Source organism: Cydia strobilella, chromosome 13 (assembly GCF_947568885.1).
Source record: "Cydia strobilella chromosome 13, ilCydStro3.1, whole genome shotgun sequence".
Lineage (NCBI taxonomy): Eukaryota > Metazoa > Arthropoda > Insecta > Lepidoptera > Tortricidae > Cydia > Cydia strobilella.
This window is the reverse complement of record NC_086053.1, coordinates 12434340-12451752: the sequence shown is the minus strand read 5'-3', so window position 1 is coordinate 12451752 and position 17413 is coordinate 12434340. Positions and strand designations below refer to the sequence as shown.

The 17413-nt window shown below is 38.2% G+C and overlaps 1 protein-coding gene across 6 annotated transcripts in view; it reads right to left on the bottom strand.

Moving 5' to 3' along the window:
* LOC134746777 (kinesin-like protein unc-104) overlaps window positions 1-17413 on the bottom strand; it is a 120705-nt gene that overhangs the window by 55100 nt on the left and 48192 nt on the right. The window contains exon 1 of one of the 6 annotated variants that reach the window (XM_063681308.1): window positions 4433-4583. The exons of 4 other annotated variants lie outside the window; for them this stretch is intronic. The gene's annotated coding sequence lies outside the window, so the exon portion shown is untranslated. Of the gene's footprint in view, window positions 1-3971; window positions 4113-4432; window positions 4584-17413 lie in introns of those variants that run through there. One more of the 6 variants, XM_063681309.1, reaches the window with a different exon arrangement.

Sequence of the window (17413 nt, the reverse complement as noted above, 5' to 3'; positions counted from 1 at the left end):
CTGGCGTCTGGTACCCTTAGAGTAGGCGTAGGGAAATTCCACTCCAATAATCTACCGAAGGACAAGTAACACGTCCTTAAAAAAAGGTTGCATCTGATAACCTTTTTCGTTGGAGTTTCTATTCCAATTGCGATCCTTGAGGCAATTTCCTTTGCCATAAACTATCGAAGGACAAGTGACACGACCTTTAAACGCCTGGTAACCCTACATGTAGGCGTAGGGAGGTTCCACTCCAATTGCAAGCCGAGACAATTTCCCTTGCTATAAAGATGGCGATCTTTGGATTTAATGCAAATGCGCAGTTTGCGTCATCGGCGTTAGACACGGGATGGCTTTCACCCGGTCATAATGCGCCGTCGGAGACGTTAGCATTTGTGAATTGTTTTGGGAAATTCCGCTATGGTATTGTGCTTTAATTCGCACGAAAGTTTATTGTTTGGCTTAAATGACGATAATAATTGTAAGTTTTAAAATAAATGCTACCACTTTTTCGGCTGTCAGTGTATATACAGATGATTCCTAAACTAATCATTACAATGTTAATATAGCGCCTTAGGGGCCGTTATAATCAGAGATGGGCATTAATCGATTAATCTTTTAGTTAACTAATCAATCGATTAAAAATATCAATCGTCATTTTTTAATCGCGATTAATTTAGTTGCGATTAAATTAGTTGTGAGAATGTTCGACTAACAACTAAATTAGTTTTAGTTTCAATCGACTAAATTTCACGATTAAATCTATATTAAAACTACGTAGTCGCCCGTTTTTGCATTTTTTATCTTGCAATATGTAACTACAAGTACGTATGTATGTAACATACGGAGGTACTCGTATGTTGTAACTATGTTAGTTTGGGTAGAATTTTGCGACTTATTTTGAAGCAGATATCTTCATCCGATTGAGCTAAAATTATGTATACACGTTTAATTTGAAATGCTTGAATGACAATGCAAATAATGCCATAATATTATTATAACGATATATTGGTAATAACGACAAATAGCGAAAAACTGCATTGTTTACAAATCGCAAACAATAAAGTAGGTTGGTGCATTATTAATACTTTGAATTATACGATACTGAGTAAATCTTAGACATAGAAACTATCAATATTTTGCTGTCTCTGACAATAGTAAAACTCTTTTTAGTGTCACGCGGTGACACAACAATGGGATAATCCTACTTACCTGGAACTGGAAGTTGTTTGTTGCATTTTGGTGCAAGTGCCGACGCATCTTCTAAAAATAACACGTTCTATTGAATGACACATCTGCATGTTGTTTATTATCTACGCGGTCTTTTTTGTTTTCAACGTGTGGTCATTAAACTTACTTACTTTAGTAGCAAAATAATAGTGAGAACAGATCTCACTCCTTAGAAACGGTCAAAATATCGTAAGTAATACATGACTATTTTATTTTTAAATATCCGTTAAGATGTCCTAATCAGTCTGTCAACATAGCCATACCGAGGTATTCTATTCAATTTGCTTCTAACATTAGTCGCGAGAAAATAGTCTAACTAATTAGTCGATTACAAAATTTAGTTGTCCGAAATCAATCGGCAACTAATTTAGTTGCAACTACTTTAGTTGCAACTAAATTAGTTGCACTCTATACAACTAAGATTGATCAACCGTCGTTTTCAATCGTCAGTCGCAATTAATTCTTGTAATCTTAATCGTTACATCGTTAGTCGATTACATTTTGCCCATCTCTGGTTATAATATTACGTAACGCAATTTGGGGGTTAGGGGGGGGGGTCTTATAAAACGTTACGATGCGTTACACCATAAACCGTAATGAGATTCCCTCATTGAAATGGCGTCGTGTAAACATTTTGAAACTGTTTCGTTAGCCGTTCCCCAGTGTTATTTGCGCAAGGTCAACCTTAGACCATTCTAATCTCTTACTGAACAAGTGAACAAGGACGAAGAGGGACTATAGTCCGGAATAAAAACGCTTAATGGGAGGCGAAAAGTTGCCAAAGTTGGTAAATTTGTTGGTTTGCTTTAAAAATAGTTAAATTTAGTACCTACCTACCTAAGCCTTACTCTCTATGATAGGTTATTTTAAAAATTCATTATCTTGTATCTGTATGTAGTAGGTATAATAAGTATAATAATTACTTAAAACGTATCTTCGGCATCTAAATTCATTAGACTATTATAAACGTCGAAACGGTGGTCATTGTCAATCGTCAAAAAAACCAATCAAATGTTCATTTGGCGGCTAACGTTTTAACGCGTTAACGTTAACGATCATTGAAAGTATTTTTTTGTAAAGATGTCCAATAAAAAATATGAAAATGCTAATTAATAGGTACCATAGAATCAAATTGAACCACATTTAAAAAGTACCTACTCCGTTCCACATCGTTGTTATATGAATCTTAAGGTCAGATTACACTTGTTTATCTATAAACTCGACTTTCGTGAATGGTAATGAGCTTATTAGTTTTCGTTTTTTGACATTAGGCGTAATCCTAATTCCACAACTGTAATTTGCACACTTGAATGTTCATCATCATCAATTTCATCATAAAAGCTAGTCAAGGCAGCTCAAATCTTAAGTAGCGGTAAAGTATAATGGCGACAAAAACAGTAGCAAAAGCATTTTATTAACATTCCCCGTTACATTTCGCAAAAACTCAACCGCTGTAAATGATTTAAGGTAAGTTTATTTTGGTAGCCCAACATTTCCAAACACGCTCTTACGCCACTGACTATAAAATCGTGCTCTGTTGCAGACTTTTTATTTTTATTTCTGAGGCTATTTGACTCACATTAATGTTCTTTTGCTGTAAGTACCATCATCATTGCTAACTGACAGTTCGTCAACCTTTTTGCAAAAAAAATAAGGTGTATAATAGTATAGCTGTTAGTACAAGACGCATACCAACGTCGGTACAGTTAAATAATATTATAACGTCTTCTTATAAGCAGCTCTAGCTTCGTGTGTTGGCATGTACGCGTGTAATTTACGAGTATAAAGAGAATATCGGTTGCAACGCAAGTGTAACAGTACAGTAATGGTTGGGTCAAGTACCAGTGTAATTGGTGCGATCGTCACGGTCCAGCGGGCGGCGCGCGCGCCGACCGACTGCTGAAGTGCTGATACGTTCGTTTCAAAACAAACTTAAACAAAGATCTTATAATTCATTTACTCGTATTCATATACAGCAGTGGACAATGACTTACTATTTTAATGCAATTTTGAAGTGGATACTTCTTTATTTGCAAATATTTTTTTTGCGAGTACTTTAGTACAATAAGCAGTAGTCACTTTCGTAATAGGTTTTAGAATGGAGACTGTTTCTTTTTATAATAATGCATCATGTTTATTATCATTATTTAGTTGTTATAACTTTTTAATGGTTTACTTAATACGAGCGTTGGAATAACCATGAGCCATTGAGTAAGATTTTTGATAACAAGCTGTTGTCATTGTCACCCTCAACATCTATAGGCCCTTGTACTTTAGGGTTTTATCTCAGAAACAACGCACTGAATTTTTATTTTATTTTTTCTGAATTAGACTTTGTATGACTAAAAAAACGAACTTGCCACAAATAATGGTTATTGCAAAGATTATTCCAGATTTTTCGGACATCAAGAGATATATTTATCAGTACGGTTTTTACGGACCGCCGCGGACACTCGTGCCTGAGGATGGACTCCCAAAGAATCCGAAACATGTCGCCAAAAGCGACTAAAAATAATAGTGAGTAAAAACCGTACTGATAAATATTTTGAAATATGTCTCAAGATAGTTTAAGTGCGATCAAGAGATATATACATATTAATGAGTGGCCTAACATCAGAGATCTATAGCGCTGAAAACCCGGCGGCACACAATATTCCTAATGGTTCGTTTATACAAGGCTTTACCATCAATAATATTTTTATTGCACACACTATAGCGACACTAAAATACTACGAGTAATTCACCAATAAATCAATACCTACTTTAAATCACAACTCAAATGTCTTTCCACAAACACTTATTTCAAAAACCACTTTCACGATCCAACATAGAAATCACCGAAATTCCAAGTCTCCGAGACATTAGCGCGAACGTCAGGCCTCATGACGAGTCGGCACAGAAACGGCACAGTTGCCAGCGCAAAATCCGCGGATAGAATGGTGAATGTTTTCCTGAAAGCAATCCTCGCGTGCGGTAATGAGCCGCGCTCGAGTGCGCACCGGTACTCGAAAGTGTCGGTCGTGCTCACCGCTGCACTGCTCACGCACTTACGTAACCACTACATCAGCCTCACATCTTCCTGCCGATCCACAAGATCGAAAGGGCGGCCATGAAAACCCGTCGCCGCAGAGATGACTCACCGCGCGCACTAGCGCCCCCTACTTCGCGGAAAAGCACATCGAAAGCCTTCAACCTCGGGCTGTGGAATCCGCTACGGACTTACCAGAGCCTCCGTGCGGTAGGGGTCCGGGCGACGAATCCTGTCGCGGTTTACACTATTGGGTTAGAGCGGCGCTCCGGTCAGGTCGCAGCGTCGGCCGGCATGGCGCGTCGCAGGGCTACGCGGTGCGACTGCGGGCCGCCAGCGGAGACGGCAGCGAAGCACCGCGGCGCATGCGTGTACCCACCCCCGCGGCACTGAAGCCTTCGATCTAACGCCGCGCCGCTGCGCGGCCGATCGGCGCGCACCCACTACCGCAAATATCATTAACAAATCCACAATAACCCGACCGCTCCGAAGGATAGCGCCATGAGTGCTATTTTTGGTCACATCTCTAGTAATTAAATAATTATGTACAACTTATCGACGTGTCGTGGGCGGACAAATTACCCGGTTCGAGAAAGATGCGCTCAAGCAGCCCCGCAGCCTCAATAATTCTATTCCTCTTGCGAGCTGGTTACCCTTGCGTTTACAATAAATTTCTTGATACACCTTATTTAGAAACGAAAAAAAAAACGCAATTAAATTAAGTACCTACAAATCTTACGATGCCGAATTTACGAAGGTTGAGCAAAAATAACGTGAATTTTGAGTTATTTTAGGATTCTCGGCAGCTAAAGGCATATCTAACCACTAGCTGGTTTATTAATGCAAATGAGGAACCGATCAGCTGAAATTGAACCCGTAACAGCAATTCAGAGCACGTGCGCTTTTATTTCATCGGCTTGATCAATCTAGTTAGTCGGTGATCCACAGCCTGCTTTGAATGCACGATTGACGATCCAGACACTATACCAATTACGTTATCCACTATTAACAGTATTAACGTTCCCGTACCTACCTAATTACTTTTTGAGGGAGCATTTTATCTATAAATGTAAAACAGTTCCGAAATATAATTCTTTAAATGTTGTCGTGCACCAGCACCACTAAGAAAGGATTTTGAAATTCAACCCCAAGTGGGTGAAAATGTGGTTGAAAGTCTTCTACGCGCATGAAGTTGCTGGCAGAGGGTAATAGTTGCCTATATATAACTTATAGTACTTGAAACCTTTGCCATTTTCAAACGGTCATCAGCTAGGTCAGTGAATGACAGAAACTACGCATTACCGGGGCTCTAAATGATGACGCAGTAGCTACGTATTGATTGAACCTGCTACGCAGACGATATCCTAGAGTCGAGACACACTTCAGTTGTGAAAATAAATAAATAAACATAAAATACTCGTAATATACTAAAGTGTAATATCTTATGTATGAAAGTAGCAGAAGTTAATCATATACACAGAAAATAGTCATTACAACTTAGGCAAGTTTGCATTTGTAAGATCCAACATTATTTAAACAATTTGAAGAAAAGTCCAAATAAACGAGTCAAAGAAGGCATTGCGTATCTGGCGATAGCATCAATAAGCAATTACATCGATTTGTAGAAACTACTATCGTTAGGTAAATTGCTACTCGGGTACGCATTAAAGCATAACGCGTCGATAAAAGAAGTTTTATGAAAGAGGCCGGAGCGAAACACGTTTTGGGTCACCGCTCGAGTCTTGGGGTCTTATTTATTTACCACGCGATATTGGACCGATGGAATTATTTTGTAAGTCTTTTGCGGGATGTTTATACCCCGGATATATGTTACCCCGGGGTACAATTCTTGGCGAAGTAATTGATGATCATAATATATCCAAGAATAATAAAAAAGGTACATTTTAAATAGGAGTTCGTATCATAGGTATTTAAGTTTTTATCTCGTCAAACAGTGAATGCCGATTTTTTTTACAGTAAGACTGTATCGCATGTTTTTTTTACAAATATATCACATTGTCATCATGATACATATGAAAAAATATTGGATTTGCCTATATGTGGAACGTGGATTTTAAACAAACAGTGGGCTTATGTGTGAATGCGGTTATAGACATGACTGACTACACCAGTGGTTCTCAAACTTTTTTGGTGACGGAACCCTTTTTGAAAGCGAAATATTTGACGGAGCCTAATCTTGAAAATGTTTGTTCTTCTGCACTGTATTCTCGCGGAGCCCCAACTGAGGCTTTGCGGAGCCCCAGGGGTCCGCGGAGTACACTGAGAATGGCTGGACTGCACTGTTGTGTCTCTTTGACGACTTCTAACGACTTACTACTATAACCTATAACGTACATTCACTCTTAGTCACAAAGGCGGCACAAATTACAAAATGCATTGGAAATTGCATCATATGTATAGAATAATTCGACCTTTACCCAACTCGATAACTTAATGACACACGCGTGAGTCGAATCTGTGACCGAGGGGAAATCGAGGCGTAAGTTACGGGGCACCAAAATAGAAGATACGCAGTCTAGCCTGTCAGTGACGTAGGTTTTATATCGTCGGCGAAGTTTTTATGTATAATGCTAAGCACATCAACTACCCACTCAACGTTAACGAGTTAAGTGTGATTTTTATCATATTTATTACAACGGCGTTTACGATATAATGTGCTTAGGGTTATTCAAACGTGTAGCCACGTTTATAGTAGTCTATCTAAGTTAGCTTTGACACTTTGACAGAACAAAGTGTGGCAGTCATGTTGTCATCAAGATTTGACGTTTTCGGCGGCACTTCCACAATTTGTGACTGCAGAGTTAGCTTGGCCTGACTCTAGCTAGATTTATAGCATTTAAAACTTTCGCTTTTTGAACACATATTAAAACATATGCTAGGCTGTCTATTGACCTGCTGAGATCATGCAGTTTCATTAAAAAAAAAATTCGCTAATACTTCGTTCGCAATTTCACGAAAGCAAGTTGAATGGGTTCAATTAATTGTTCAACTAGTTAATTACATCGTTTGATATGAAATATCAAAGTCAAGTGCTTGACTCTTAAGAAATAATCTTACAAATCGAAATCTTAACGCTTAGTAACAACGATTAGTAAAGAACAGAAAATCTGTCGGTAAGTTAAAAAAAATCTGATTTCTACGCGTAAAAAAATGTTTTCGGTCAGCCTAAGTACTTTAATCAAATTTTTGGCGGTCAGAATACCTTAAATCATTTTAGTGTATGTTCTTCATTACTAAAAGGGTAGGTGAGTTGCAAGGAATCATATCCGCATATCTACTCCTCGATTCTCGCGCCTTTGGGATAGTCCTTGATTAATAGCCAGTAAGTTGCTGACTAAGTAATTAATTTACTACTCGTTTGATTATCAAGCAGAAACACAAATTAGCTGACTGATAGCCGATTAATTGTTGTAATATTGTTTGCAGAACAAGGACTGATTTTTAATTATTGCAAGCAAAGTTTTTGTATGCTCTCTAAATTACCAAAAATATTTCCAATTTTTCACTAACAAAAGATTCTAAATCGGGAGTAAACAATGTTATAGGGCACGCTGAACCTCGGCTTAAATGAGGTTAACTTCACCCGTCAATCCTAACGTCTGACATCAACTCACCGATCGCATCACGCAACTCCAATTTGATAGAGGTAGATGGAGGCATTGGCGGTATTCGACGTAAAAATGTGGGGCATTTTCTATGAAAAGGGACCTTATTGTCGAAGGCGCTTACGCCGCACAGCGTCGCGCGGCATTGTATTTATATCGGAGCATCATTAATAATGGCATAAGCGCCATCGACAATAAGGTCCCTTTTTTTAGAAAATATCACATGTAAGTTTTACCTTTCGAGATTCTGTCATTTAAATTTTACTTTTTAACCGCCTTAAAAGAGGAGGTCTCAGTTTGACCCGTATGTTTGTATAGATATGTATGTACGCGATTATCTCGCGTTTGGCCGAACCGATTTTGATGGGGTTTTCAAAAAAGTATTTTTTACATTCCGGAGGTTTTAGTATACATGTATGGTTTGAAAAACCAATTGGACCCGGTAGGTGGCGCTGCTATCAATATATCGTCAAATTTGATTTGCTGAAACTGATTTATGAAATTTTGTGTTTATGTAGATGGAATAGTGGGAGTGGAACTGGAAGTGGGTGGCTATCATTTACATGCCTTTATTCGTATCTCTTGTCGAGTCTTTTGAGAGTTAACTTTTTCTTTACAAATTTTAAACAATCTGGCCAGGGATTTATATATGTATACATAATTTTAACCTTAGGCGAACTAAATCTTAGTTGCAATAATACCATACGACGAAACATAATACCTATACCTAACTATTTACAAATCGTTTAGGGCTGTCTCGACGTCGTAGAATCGTTTAGAACATCAAAGTTTAGTCGCGATTATCATCGAGGTTGGCCAGCCTACTACTAGCCCCAAAATTAAATGGAGAGCAATTTTAGCTAAATACCTAAAATAAATGAAGTACCTATCACTAAAAAGTAAAAAAAAAAAAAAATATAAAAAAAATTAAATTCAAGACAAAACAAAACCAAAATAACTTAATTTCATTTCTTTTTTTAGAAAAGGGAACCGCCATCACCAACCCACTGAAAAGCACAAAATAATTCTTATATACCTCACCCTTCTTATATTTGTCCAGTCCCTGTCTCGTCGTAAAACAAATTTCTGTCAAAAAGTAACTAATACGTTATAATAAGCAAATTAATAAACATCCGGAGTACTTAGTTTTTGAAGGCGGTGTCAAACCAAAATGTTAGAGAATCAAAATTTTAGACAACGAAGAACGCTGCACATATGTACTTGCATAAAAAAGACATAGTTTACTCATTAATTTAGTTCTTACAATACTAACTACTCGTATTTTATCGTATCAGGTCTACTCTTTTATACAGGTCTTTGCCTCTCTCAACATCGTTATCAAGCTATTTTGAATAATTTGTTGTTTGTTTGAAAAGTTTCTTTAGATATTTTGAATAAGTGCAGGGTGAATGACATTACACTCCTTAGGGAATACGTTTTAGGAGGTAATTTAAGGTCGTACGATAACCCGTTGAGCATTAGCAGTGTAGTCTTATTACCAAATCAACAGTGAGCGAATAGAAACTCTGGGGAATAGTGTTATATAATCTCAATATTTTTGAACACAATAAGGCGGGAGGGGATCGGGTACGAGACAGTGGTCGCAGTGGCGCCCGCTTAGCAGCATATATATCACTAGCTTTTGCCCGCGACTTTTTTCACCCCCAAATTGGTCCACACTATACATTTCCATCCCATTTTTTACACCCTTAAGGGATGATTTCGGGGATAAAAGTTATTCTATATCCTTTCCCACAGCTCAAACTATCCCCATACCAAGTTTCATCTAAATCGGTTCAGCGGTTATTGATTCCCCATACAAATTTCCACCCCCCTTTTCACCCCCTTGAGGGATGAGTTCTGGGATAAAAAGTATCCTATGTCCTTCCCCGGGACTCAAACTATCTGTATACCAAATTTTAACTAAATCGGTTCAGCGGTTTAAGCGTGAAGAGGTAACACACAGACAGACAGACAGACAGACAGACAGACTTTCGCATTTATAATATTAGTATGGAAGTATGGATAGTAAACCGCGGCGGCGCGCCGTGTGTCGTTGATCAGTCTGTCAAGTGCGGATAGTGCAACTGGCACTAATCGTCATAACCAAAATGCTTCTTGGAGTTTTAATACGTAAATTACATACATTAAATTCAATTAAACTAAAAAATATGACATCTTCCTTGAACTGTAACTTGTAACTTACCCGACCAAAAAAACGGTGCATTCGCTCTGGAACTTCACGATCACAAAGCAGACATAAACTAATTCTCACTTTTAACGCCCCGTTCTTTCGTAGTGTAAAATAAGTAACTAAAGCACAGCATTTGTAACTTAAGCATTCCATTGTCTACAGACTTCGGTCCACCGAGCAAAGGATAGTTAAACTGCTAAAAACCTAACGTAGAATTCGTTCGCCAGACCCATGCGACGGGCAATTCTGTAGTCAAAGAAATTCCCACCAGATAAAGAACGCACCGCAAGCCGAGATAGCCGGGAAAGATACTAAGTGAAATGGATCGCGGAAAACGTCGGGTCAATGGACTTCCTGAAGTGTTCCTGTTATTGAAAGGAATTGCTTTTTATTGCTTTCACAGTGCGACATAGGGAAAACGGATGGGGAGTGTTATGGTGCGATGTGTGATTGTTTTCTACGTTAAGCTTCTAGGCCTATTAATCTAAAAGGCCGAACGCCGTCTACTTATTAACGCAGAGTACAATATCAACTGAAATCGATGTCATATATTAAAGAAAAAGTGACCAAGCCCCAGTGGCGGAGTACGGAGGACCTATAACAAAGTGTATTCTTCGGTACACTGGAAACCTTAACTTTTCGCTGCCTCTGTGCTCTTGTACCTTCAAGTTTTCCTTGCACCGTTCACAAACATTTATCAGCCCACAAAACAGTACACATAAAGGCTCACACCGCGCGGGCCGTTATTGGCCACGTCGGAGCACGCACGTACGTTCCATTTTATGATATTTGACCGCGGACTATCATCGCTGCTCGACGCCGATTATTGAGGAATTGACGTAATATGTGGTGAAAGCTCGTAACATAACATGGATTGAAAACTAATGACGAGGGACGAACAGTTGCTTTATGATTTTTCCGTGTCCGACAATTGTATCGATAATGAATCGTCTCTCTCTATAGTTATTAAGCAGACCTATTTGAAGTATTAGTAGCACTTCATAAACATATTTAAGTCATATATTTCTAACGACATATTATTCAGTTCAAATTACTGTTACCGAAGAGCAAGAAAGCGCCTTAAGTCTTACCTGCAAAGAAAAGACGATTTATAAATACTAAATAAAACAGTCATACAGTTGCTATTGACAATCAATGGTAATACATACAAAATTAATGTAATTAACGGATCTAACGCGATAAAATTTCTTTATTTTACCCTTTTTCCGACGCTTCAGCTAGGTTGCACTAGCTGTGGCCACGGAAGACTGATGAAAATAATGAAATTTAATCGCGTTAGACCCATTAATGACATTATTTATTATGAGTACAAAACGCGAGAGTCACAACAACAACATACAAGTCACAATTGAGCATTAAAATTCAGTTGACAGGCCAATAAATAAACGTAATATATGATATAACACACACAGTGTTGTAGTACTTATCTACGTACTACAACTAGATTATTTCTCTTACGAAGCGCGACGCGTAGGTATGTACTACTTACCTATATTTCATTCATACATACTAAACAAGCAACTAGCTCCACGAAATTCTCTTAAACTATCCAGTAATAAGATATTGAAGAGCAAGTTAAGTCAAGCCCCCACTGAACTACAACTAACTAACGCGAAGTGTACGCTCACCACGATATTGCCTCCCGCTGGGTATCGCAACAAATATTGCTATGAAATTGAACGCAAACGCAATCCCTCGCGGGACTAGTGGAAACAATGGAATTTTATAATAAACTGTAGCCATCGTCGTATTTATTTCATGTGACCTACATTGGAGACGTGACAAGCTGTGTGGATGTGTCGTATTTTTACTCTCATCGAGAGTTTTGACGTCATTCATTCATTCATTTAGTGTCAATTTCATTCGATAGCGTGACGTGACGTTCCTACGCGTTTGCGTTAAGTGTCATTTTGTATGGGATTTTGAGTTTCCACAACGTCCCGCTTGGCGCGCTGTTAAAAATCCCATACAAAAATGGACATAACGCAAACGCAAATTTACACTAGGGGTTCTGTCATCATTCATAATACATTCGAACTATTAGGAAAAATTAAGTTCGAAATCACAATTTGATATTTACGTTAAAAAGAGGTAATATTAAAGTTTTTTTTTAAATTCTACCCTATGATATTCGTATATTGCATAGATTTAAGAGTACCTAAAACGCAAGTTTCTCCAGCAGGAAACACATTTATCGCAGGTACCTGAGGTACCGTATAATGTACATAATAAAGTTCAAATGTAGTCTATGTCTAGTATTTACTAGGAACCCCGCAAGGACCTACATGTTCATCTAGCCTGGCAAACAGAAGCTAATTAGAACAAACGGATTGTTTGCGAAGTTCTGTCCCGCAGAGAACAGGGAACTGTTTCCGTTTGTCTTTTGGAATCAGGGACAGCTGATTAATGCTTGGGGAAAACAAGATTTATTTAGGTTGTAGTAGTAGTAGTAGTAATAACTTTATTGTACACAACACAGGTTTACAAAAATTAATTACAGTAATGGAAGTACAAAGGCGAACTTATCCCTATAAGGGATCTCTTCCAGCTAACCTTCGAGTAGATGAGTGGAAAACTATAGCCAGGTCAGATAGACAAACTGATCAACTGACTGACTGACTGGTTGTGATTTTATGGGCGAAAGTGTCATATTCTGTTACATGAATAAGACCTGTGAACTAGGGTGGCGCAATATGTTTAATTATACGCACAATTGCAGTATTATTTTATTTTTATATTTTACTAGCTTCTGTCCGCGACTTCGTCTGCGTGAGATGGTGATAGACAAAAACTAACCTATGTCCTTTCTCGGCGCCCAAATTATCTCCATACCTCTTCTTCTTCCCTTGTCCCAACTTCATTTGGGGTCGGGCCTTCTTGTGCGTCTGCGCCAGATCGTTCTGTCCTGGGTTGTCAACGATGAGATATCTTGGTTTCTCCATACCTACATAAAAAAGTAGACTATGTTCTTTTCCTTTAGTCTACCTACAAAATTCTTCAGATCAAGATAAGAATAGACAAAGAGACAAAGTAAACGACCTAACGATGTCGATTATTTCCCAGATTATAAATCAAGCAAAGTTTATTTATTTCCTAAACGTTATCTAAACAACAATCCAACAGTCATGCAACTTTTATCGCAATAAAACAAAGAGAAATAGCAATAAAAGCCGAAGTCCTTTTTAATGTAGTAATTACAAGTTAAGTAATTAGAAACAAGCGCGCCTGGAGACCCCATTCTGGATAATTGTAGCGCTTCGTAGGCTGCGAAATGGAGCTAACATCTAAATACCAGGCGCTGGCGAATGGCTTCTTAGGTACCCGTTAACTTACGAACACTAACGACGTCTTTTAACTAATGTCTTTTAGTATTTGCAAATTTAATATGTATCTTCTGTTTATCTCTTTCTATCTCCCTCATCTCGCGTATAGAAGCCGTCTAAGCGATTAACGTCATATTTGTACAGAAATTTGTCATTTATGATGACATTTATACACTTTGTCATCGTGCAGTTAGCTTGGCCCGACTGTATTCGGGTTATGCTTCCTCTACAATTCCGGCGATGATTGTTGATACTATCATCGTCTATCATCGGCAAGATCATCGTGTAAGCATCCACATGATCGCCTGTACAACGCAACCACCCGGCGAATACCTTTGATGCGTTCCCAAAAAACCAATAACTCACGGGTCGCAGGCGATCATTGGTGGATGATAGTCGAGATGGATGACTGGCGGGGACTGCTGAGTATGCCATCGTGCCCGCCAGTCATCGTCTATCATCGGCGATAGTGTAAAGGAGCCATCTCAGCTGCTGCTTCGGTGCAGAAAATGCTTGTGTTCGTATATCTATTGTAAGCTCAAAGATGGGTATGTATGTCATATGAGTCATATCCATATCCAATAATCAAGTAACTCTGTGGTCAATGTTGTCACAACCCTTTGTAAGATAAGAAAGTAATTTTTCCTACAATACTTTTGCAGTAATAAATATAAATTGGGTCTTTAAAAATGCCCAAGAAGAAAATACCCCTGTATCCTGTAGCTATCGTGTAATTAATAGTCTTGATGCTGAAAAAAACCGCAAGGTTGCGGAAGGTCTTAGGTTTCAGGAATATATAGATGGAAGTTATTCTTAGGCTCAGTTTCGTTTCATAAACATGACGCCCAAAGGTCGTAGGTGTTTCTTGTTATATAATAATGAAACGACAAATATAACCTACCTATCCTATTTTTGGCTACACGTGTAAGGTTGAAAAGAACACACGCATTTACATCCCAGGGATCCCTACTAATATTATAAACGCGAAAGTAACTGTATATCTGTCTGTTGGCTCTTCCCGCTTAAACCGATAAACCGATTTTGTTGTAATTTGGTATGGAAATAGTAAGAGAGCCGAGGAAGGACATAAGATTGTTTTATCATCATCCCACGCGAAGTTGCGGTCAAAAGCTAGTATTTAAGTTTTAGTATGACGCTAATCTTGTTGCTTTATGGGTATAGAAAATAATTCTAATGTATCGCGCACGGCGTCCTAAAGAAACAATATCCTTTACGTTCTGTTATTCTTGCAACATGCTGTTTTCAATGTAATCATACGAATGTATTACTGTATTAATGTATTACTCCGAAACTAATAATATTAGTTGGTCTTCACACTCACTCCTCGTCTAGTCAGCGCAGACTTCTGAGTTCTATGAATATTTGAATATTTATCACGAGACGGGACTCAAAGGCCTGTTTGCCATCGGCTCGAGGCAAGACGTCAAAGGGAAGGAACCTGATAGAACCATATAGAGCCCTTCGATTTTGGTTCAATAAGTATCGGATATCATCCGCGAGGTCGATTGTCAGGCGGGTAATAACTGACTTGATTTCTAATCATGTTTTTGACCAGCTTTTTATAGAAGACGCAAATAAGGGTGACTGCTACAATAATTATATTCGCTAGAAAAACTTCACGCACAAAAAGACTTGAGAGACAAGCTAACAACATGAGAAACGTCCCATCATATGTGTTGCCGTATTAACACAATTTATATTTATCCTAATATATTCCATCGTCTTGAACATGAGTTAAGGCACTACACTCAAAAACATTGAAAAAGGGTCATTTTATATGGAATTCATTTTCCGTAAGTATTCATGATACAGATTAATATGTAAAACCCACCTATCCAGGAGGTCAATTTGAAATTACATTTTGATATCAATCCCCGCGTGCATTTCGCTTGTACTTGTTCGTTTATGTATTGGAGCGAGTGAGACGCGCGGCCTAATTAAAACAAAATGGCATAATTGTAACATCAAAATTTAAGTGCTAAGTGGCCTCTAGGTTTACAAACACATAAGATAAAGATTACCATATTATAACTTGTGGAAAAGATTTTCAGGGTATTTTACCTACCTATTACACAGCTTTGTTTAGTTTACTCATCATCTAAAATATTCGTATCTATATAATGCCTGTTTGTATAGGCTCAACTGCTTTCCCAGACGACCTCTAGACGTAATTTCCATCTAATTGTAAGAATAAACAAGAAAGTTGTCGTAAATTAAATAGAGCACAGAATTTACTAAGTACGTGTAAGCTGTACCTAAGCATATTTTTATTATAAAGCTAGTTTTAAGGTCCAAACACATTTTTATTCCCCTTAACGGAAAAATACCTATTACGGGTATTTATGCTGCCTAAACAAATCTTTTTTAATGTGAAAATTGTCTCTGGACCTAATTTTCCCTTATTTTTCTACTAGTTCCCTTCACAACATTCTAATCCTCGTATTACCTACATGTTATCCCACTTCTAAATATCATCAAGAGCTTTTGATCCTATCGAATGTTGGTGCACCAAAGTTACTAAATTACGAACCCAGCCTCATAAGATGCAGAGGTATTACGTACCCGGACCTCGTTCTTAAGAACACGAGAATCCAACCACTTACGGGACACAGGTCGATTTATCTATACCAAAATAATTGCTCTTCGACTACATAATATTCATGTGGATTTTGAGGTCAAGTTTCATTGGTTTCCACAGGACCAGTGGGAATGAAGGAGCTGCAGCGAGTCAAGGGCGGGATGAACACATTACCCTACTTCTACAACGACCCGAGCTCCTATCAAATCAATAAACAAGGATTCTATTGTATATAGCAATACCTCAAAGGGTTCGCGCAACCTTGCAATAAGGCATACAGGGGATTAAATAAAACTGACAGTAAGGTAAAACAGAGATTTAGATTTTTATTGTCATTTTTAACCTCTAGCGAGTAGCGCATCTATGTTATGACTTTGGAAGCTTTTGTTTATCTACTTGTCTGTGTTTGTATTTTATGCACCTTTTTTTATTATTACAACGTTTTGACAAGGTTCTTTTTAGTGTTCCGTGCAAAACTTTGTTTTGAAAAACGGAACACTTATGGGATCACTTCGCTCTTGCAAATCAGTTAAATGCGTTTTTCTCAGAGACCGTTAGACGTAGATGCCTAATTTTATTTCTATTGTTTTATATATATAGGTTAGCGCCACTTGCACCATCCCACTAACCCGGGTTTAACCGGTTAAACCGTTAACCCAGTGTCAAATTTTACTGTACTTAAAATAGTACTAAGCATAGTTAAGCCTTAGTTAACAGAAAAAAGCTATTAGGTGCTTTACAGCACATTTTCATACGTTTGTTTTTGTCAACCACAAATATATATTACTGACAATGACACTACAAGTTTTATGCGCTGTAGCAGCTAAAGGCACCGATATCAACCCCCGTGTTTAAAATAAAGGAATCAACATACATGCCAAACAAAAAGATTGTAACGGATGCACCGTTACAATCTTTCCCATGTGCCATTTAGGCAGAAGGGTGCTGATCGATGAGTTAGCCCAGCGATGCAAGTTTGCAGCGACTCAGCGAGCCGATGCATCATCGTTAATGCCACTGACAATGCAATTACTAACAGCGACACTTAGGTACTCGTAACTGACCATTGGTCATAGCCACGGAATATAATAATAATAATAAAATTTCTTTATTCAGATAACTAGGATCCATTGGGGTTAGGTACATGGTGACTTAAAAATCTAATAATATGTATAGACGAAGCTCTCAGTACCAGATAAGGTCTACCATTGGCAGAGCCGGATTAAGACGTTTTGATGCATCTCATCCAGTTTTTCTACACCAATTCAGGCCTATGGAACTCTCCGCGATAACTTAAAGCGGGAAATAGTGCAGTATTGGGTATTCAAATCTGCGTGGGGGTATATTTATGGAGAAGGGATAACTGTCAGTGATACGTGTCATCATGTGGACCGTTTTTGAAGTTAAAAATGT